The sequence below is a fragment of the Brachyistius frenatus genome, unplaced genomic scaffold, assembly GCF_029030835.1.
Source record: "Brachyistius frenatus isolate BFR_SWC_R1_liver_20210118 unplaced genomic scaffold, ASM2903083v1 Contig_47, whole genome shotgun sequence".
In the NCBI taxonomy this organism is placed as follows: Eukaryota; Metazoa; Chordata; class Actinopteri; family Embiotocidae; genus Brachyistius; species Brachyistius frenatus.
In genome coordinates this window covers 3,005,078-3,010,929 of record NW_027210646.1, presented here as the reverse complement: position 1 = coordinate 3,010,929, position 5,852 = coordinate 3,005,078, and positions in this window count along the sequence as shown.

The following is a 5,852-nucleotide window of genomic DNA, read 5'->3' as shown; positions in this document are numbered from 1 at the left end:
CAGGCTGCCGTCCAGACCAAACCACCATGTAGTTTGGCTCCTTCTGTCTCTCCCCCAGAGTTTGGCCGATAACTACAACAGTCACTATTTACAGATTGATGATGTTCTTGCTAACACTTCCATTTTCACCCAGATTAAATTGATAAGGAAACCCATTTTATTAATTTATTGTCCTTAAACCCAGCGAGGCTAAGTAGCTGTAAAATGCAACAAGACCTTCATCGAGCATGTACATGCCTGAAAGCACCTTACAGGAAGAATTTCAGCACATAATCATTCCTATCACTTCTCTCGTTGGGCAGAGTTACAGCCAGCAATTCATCTCAGAAGTTGGAGTTTTGGGATGGAGAAGTCCAAGCAGTGGAGAAAAAAAATGTCTCTCTCCACTTGGCTAGTGTTAATGGGCTCAGGCTACTCAGAGAAAACAGACCTCTCTAATCCTCCATGGATACAGCCGTGTCAATAAAACCCTATGCCATTTAATACCTCTCTTTGTAACAGTGAAATACTGCAGAGATACATGGCCAAACGAGAAACTTTAATGCCCATTTTATTTTCACTAGAGGCAGCATTTCTAGTTTTTTCTACAAATCAACATTATAAAATTGTCTTCAAAGAAAACAAACGCAGAAGAACTGTGTATAGATCTCTTTGTTTCTGATTGAAGGGTTATTACTATGCAGTTTCCCTAATCTTTATCCAACACTCCCAGTGCTGTAGTCCAAGTACTGTTTCAGAGATGGGAAGCACAGCATTGACCTTTGGCATCACACGAACCCACTGATAGAATGATTGCGCCTCAGCCATTTCTTCCATTTATCATTTCACCACCATAGTCAACATGCAGTTGTGCTCAGAAAGACAGAGATGTGATTTTATAGCATTCATTTGATTTATGTTTCATTTATTCTTGGACAATATTTGGTCATACAGGAACATTTGTTCTTGCTGCAACAGTATCTCACGTTAGATGAAGAGCGATCCACCTCACCATAAGACAGCAATAAAGAGAAAGGCCGGTTTCCTGGGAAGCAGTTATGAATACGGCTTGTATTGCAGTCTACTCTCTTCATTTCCTTTGAATTGTTTTGTTTTCTCCTCAAAATACTGCACCATATACCTCCTGTTCTCCACTCGTGATCCTCACCTCTCAGGCATTTGTAAAACTGACAGACCTTAACACTTTACAGGATATGGCGTATGGGAATATTTTTATGGCTGTGAGCCAAGGCCACTAAACATAATCAATGTTAATGATATACAGTCAAATGTGAGCTCCCTTGGTTGCTTTTGAATGCTGTGTGGCTTGGTGGATTGTTCATTTTGAAACAAGTGTTTCTCATTATGTCGAGTATTGTGCTTGGCAATGAGGCCGCAAAAATCCTGCCAATGCATAATCTGCTTTCCAGTGCCTGCTTAGAATACCATATATAGTTTCACCTGTTATCCTGCTCACTTCTCCGAGATAATCCACACAGTCAGCATGTTTTCATGTCTTTGTTAAATTCTTACACATGTTATGGCTGATATCCAACAAAGCAATTCATGCATGTATAGTCAATTTAATTTTAATGCTGAATATAAAGTGTTCATTTCATTGTCCAAATTCAGAACATAATCCTCCAGGTTTCTCGGTTTGTCCCCAGTGACCTCTACAAGTTGTTGGTAGTACGACTAGTTGACCTTACTTTGCACTTTGGAGCAAGAAGAGCCATGCATTGCACATTTGGTAGAAATGCTGCAAACGACCGAAATATAAACTACAATCATAATTTAATGGCATATCATGTTTTGTCTAATTATGATTTTAAAATGGAAAAAAAATATTTGTACACCACTCAACAGCAATTTGCATTCACTGTTGTCAAATTATATAAAATCTCCCGTTGAGCTTAGGTTTGAACATTTTTCCGTTGTAAATGCACTCTGAGTTAAGCTTCTTTTCTGGCAGCCATTTTGAAGATAGCATGTTGGTTTGTAACAGAGATGTGGAATTTGTGACACACTGATGAGAGTATTCCAGCTTTGACCCATCTCTGTAAGGGGAATGTGTCTCTGAAGATAAGTGGACATTTAAAGAACTATACCACCGGTTCAAAGGCTCAAAAATAACCCACAATCTTAAAAGTATCTCACGGGCTACATACAGAACAATCACAGGGAGAGTCAGATGTCTTCACACACACACACACACACACACACACACACACACACACACACACACACAATATACAACCCCCCTAAAACGCGATTTGTTTCCAAATAATTTTTATTGCCATCAAAAATTCTCCTCTGGAAATAATTTTTGCAACAAACAATAGACTGCATTGTGTTCAATCAGCGTCTTTACAAGCTGCTGGTGGAGCACCATGACTCATCTGATTTTGATCAATTCAGTCCCTTCTGTTTTCTTCACTTCCTTGATCTTGAATTTCTAAATTTGTTCAATGTTTTGTGTGTATTGTTATTAAAAGGAGCACTGGATAATTTAGATTGTATTTATTGGGCAAATAATAATGATTCTGTAAAGAATAAAACATCATCGCAAGCACATCAACATTACAGAAGGAGACAATTACAATCAAAATTCATATAGAAGTTAACATCTAGTAATATCATTCTAACAGGAAGTGCCACATTTAGATCAATGTGAGTGTGTGCTTCCATGTGTGTATGTACCTGTATAGTTGGCTTTAGCTAAGTGATCTGTCCTTTAAAAGAAATGCTCCTTGTGCAGAACTAAAAGAAACTAAACACAAATTAACCAGACTTTTTTTTTTTTTTACCAGGTTGTGCATTACCATTAAGCCTTTGCTAAACACAGGGGCAAGTTAGACAGTTATACTTTATATCTCACTGAAGCCCCTGCAGACCCATTACGTCTGTCTCCCTCCTACCCTCTATGTTTGATATGCTTTAAAATATTTCAAAATGTTCCTACAGTAGGTGTAAACCAAGTGTTGAACAGCTACGCTAACTGGATAGGACAAAGTGGGTCTATAAATTTAACCTAAATGTAACAATATCTCAACCTTTTGCTGTTATTGCTGCCAACTCCTCCTCCACCTGTAGACCCTCTATCCTCCAAATCAGTGCAGGGGCAAGTTGGTTCTTTTCACCTGCCAGTAAAGTACCTCACAAGGACAGTGTCGTGCTCCTAGAAATTAAATGCTACGTCTCCAAACGGGGGCCTCAGACAACCATTGACAAGGCAAGAACATAATCATTGATAGGGTTCCCAACAAATGCAGCTGGGGATTGACTGAGCTCAGGTCTCTTCAATATCTTCTCAGTATTCTGTAAATAAGTTCCAGTAAATAATCACAATAATTCCAAATTAATGTATAATTGGAGATGTCTTATTTGCAAAGATACGTGGAGGTTTGATTTCTGTTTATGTGCATTCAGTGGAGACTTTTCAGGTGTGGACCTGCTTGGCACAGGGACAAACGGTAGCAGGAGGCAGGTAACTTCTACCAAAAGATGAAGAATATTACTCCTGGTAAAGACTGATGCGTTGTCTTATTTGAGATGTTGCTACTTTGACGGCTTGCTGAAACCAAATTCAGAATCCCAGTTTTCCTCAGACTTAGAGGAGGATGTGAAGCCTGCATCTTCCTCATGAGGTGAAGACTGTGCTGTTGTGTTCAGCTGGCTGGGTTAAGCTGGCTGTTGATTATGGACTGGTTGCAAGTTAGACCATAATGTCTAGTTTTCTGTTTTTGTACACCTTTTAAATGCAGAAAATCTGGCACATAAAACTGAAACTTTGTAGCTGTTACTTTGACAGAGCTGGACTGACATACACATCTGGTCTATAAGTAAAAACACTTTCCACCTAAATGGCAGGTGAACCCAAAGATACATGCACTATTTGGTCTTATGTGGGCATATTATGTGACGTTTAAGAAGAGTTCCAACTCACAATCAATTACCTTTTCTTACTTACCTGTCTGTCTATGATTATATTTTAAGTCCTCCCTTTGTGTTAGCAGGTGGCACGTGTTATTTAACATTTTTAATTCCCTGCACGGAGGGTCAGACCTTACTGCCTGGGAGGGTCATGGGAGCGGAAATGTTCTGAAAATGAGAGGTGGGTTCAGTATTTACACTAGGATATCTGTCTATGGGCCCTCTGCAGCAAGCCCTCACAGGGTTTGTTCACTGTGACATACACAGCAGGTGGAGCGACCTTCACTAACCTATGGAGCAAGACAGACAATACTTAAAACCAGGACTGCCATTCATTTCTTTCCAATTGGCACATAGAACTGAGAATGGACTCTGTTTTAGCACTTTAAACATAAGTAACTGGTGTATTCCAACAGCACCTGTCAAACTTGTACTTTTCCAAGCAGACACATGTGAGCTGAAAAGTTGGAAAAATTGTGTCTCCCATCACCTCAGATCCCTGGCTGAGATCATTGGCTAATTTGCATGGTCATGGCAAACCCATCATACACAGAAAATTCATTAAGACAATAAAAACCTGATGGTGTGTTTGACTTGGCCACATCTGGTCAATTGAACAGAGATTTATAATGCAGCAGGTCTGCTCGGGTATCATCTCTCCTGCACTGCACTGTTTATGTAGGCCAAGTTTAAATATTTGAGGAGCACATGTGGGGATGAATGGTGGCACAGGATTTCATCATAAAGCTGTGAAGGGCGAGCCAGCGGGGGGTCATTTTAACAGTAGTGTCAACATCATGAGATCCCACCTCTGTCGACTCAGCAAACAGTATATCGCAGACACTCTGGAAGGTGGTCAGGGCGGCTTTCTGGAAAGGGTTGGTGGTTTTCTCAGAACATCTTTGATAGTGCCAACAGACTTTGGACACCTTCCCTCATCGGTAGGTCCAAAAGAACCATCAGAGGAAAAATAACAGCAGAATAGAAGAGAGTGATATTGATGTCCGATGCAACCACAATGCTGATTTGATAGTAGTGATAGAAATGCTGTTGCACAAAGAGCCAACTAGCTGCTGCTCCATTCCAATATATCATGACGTAAAGTAGTGACTTTATATCGTCTTCTTCAACATCTACATTTGTCTCGTCCAGTCAGAGAACAAGAAAAACTGCGGATTTGAAGGAAGATTTGACAAGATGATGTTTCACCAAAACATTCTTTAATTGTGCCTCTGGTTTATATCCTTGTTTTTTGTCTTCTCATGATATTTCCTACAGTATCCCATCTTTCCTTAAATCTTCCGCTACCGCTGCTCACAACCCCGAATTGCAAAAAAGAAGTGTCTGGAAGTTTCCACTCCACTCGCTCAGTTGCCGAGGCGAGAGCCACATCAAGTCGGCTGTCAGCTACTGCTGCGTGGGCTTTTGTTTACCCAGCCTGCCTGTCTGTGGACATCCAACACAACTGTTGGATAATGTGTGCATCATCACGCCACTTTCCACCTGCGTCACTTTTCGCACAGAGTTTCAATCCAGCAAGAAATCCCTGCTCAGGCAAAATCACTATTTCTCCAATGAGGAACAAATTGAGCTGATTAAGTATGTTGTTTTTGTCATCCACACTTTTGTCTTATTTGCAAAGTCATTTAATTTTTGCTCTGGATTAACAGCCCTAATTTGAGTTGTTCCCTCCTACGTTACAGCAGTTCACCCTCTACCTCTCACCTCGCTGCATGATATTTTGTCCCAGTCATTTCAACCCTGAGGACAGCTCTGTCCTTGACCCCTCCCCCCCTTCTCACTAACATCACCCAGCATCTTATTTCCATCCATCACTCTCAGCCATCCATACACTCTGTATCTACCACAAGCCTCCATCTTTCTCATCTCTGTCTGTCTGCAGGTCTGCTGGGGGTTTCCATGCAACTCTCCGTCTCCGA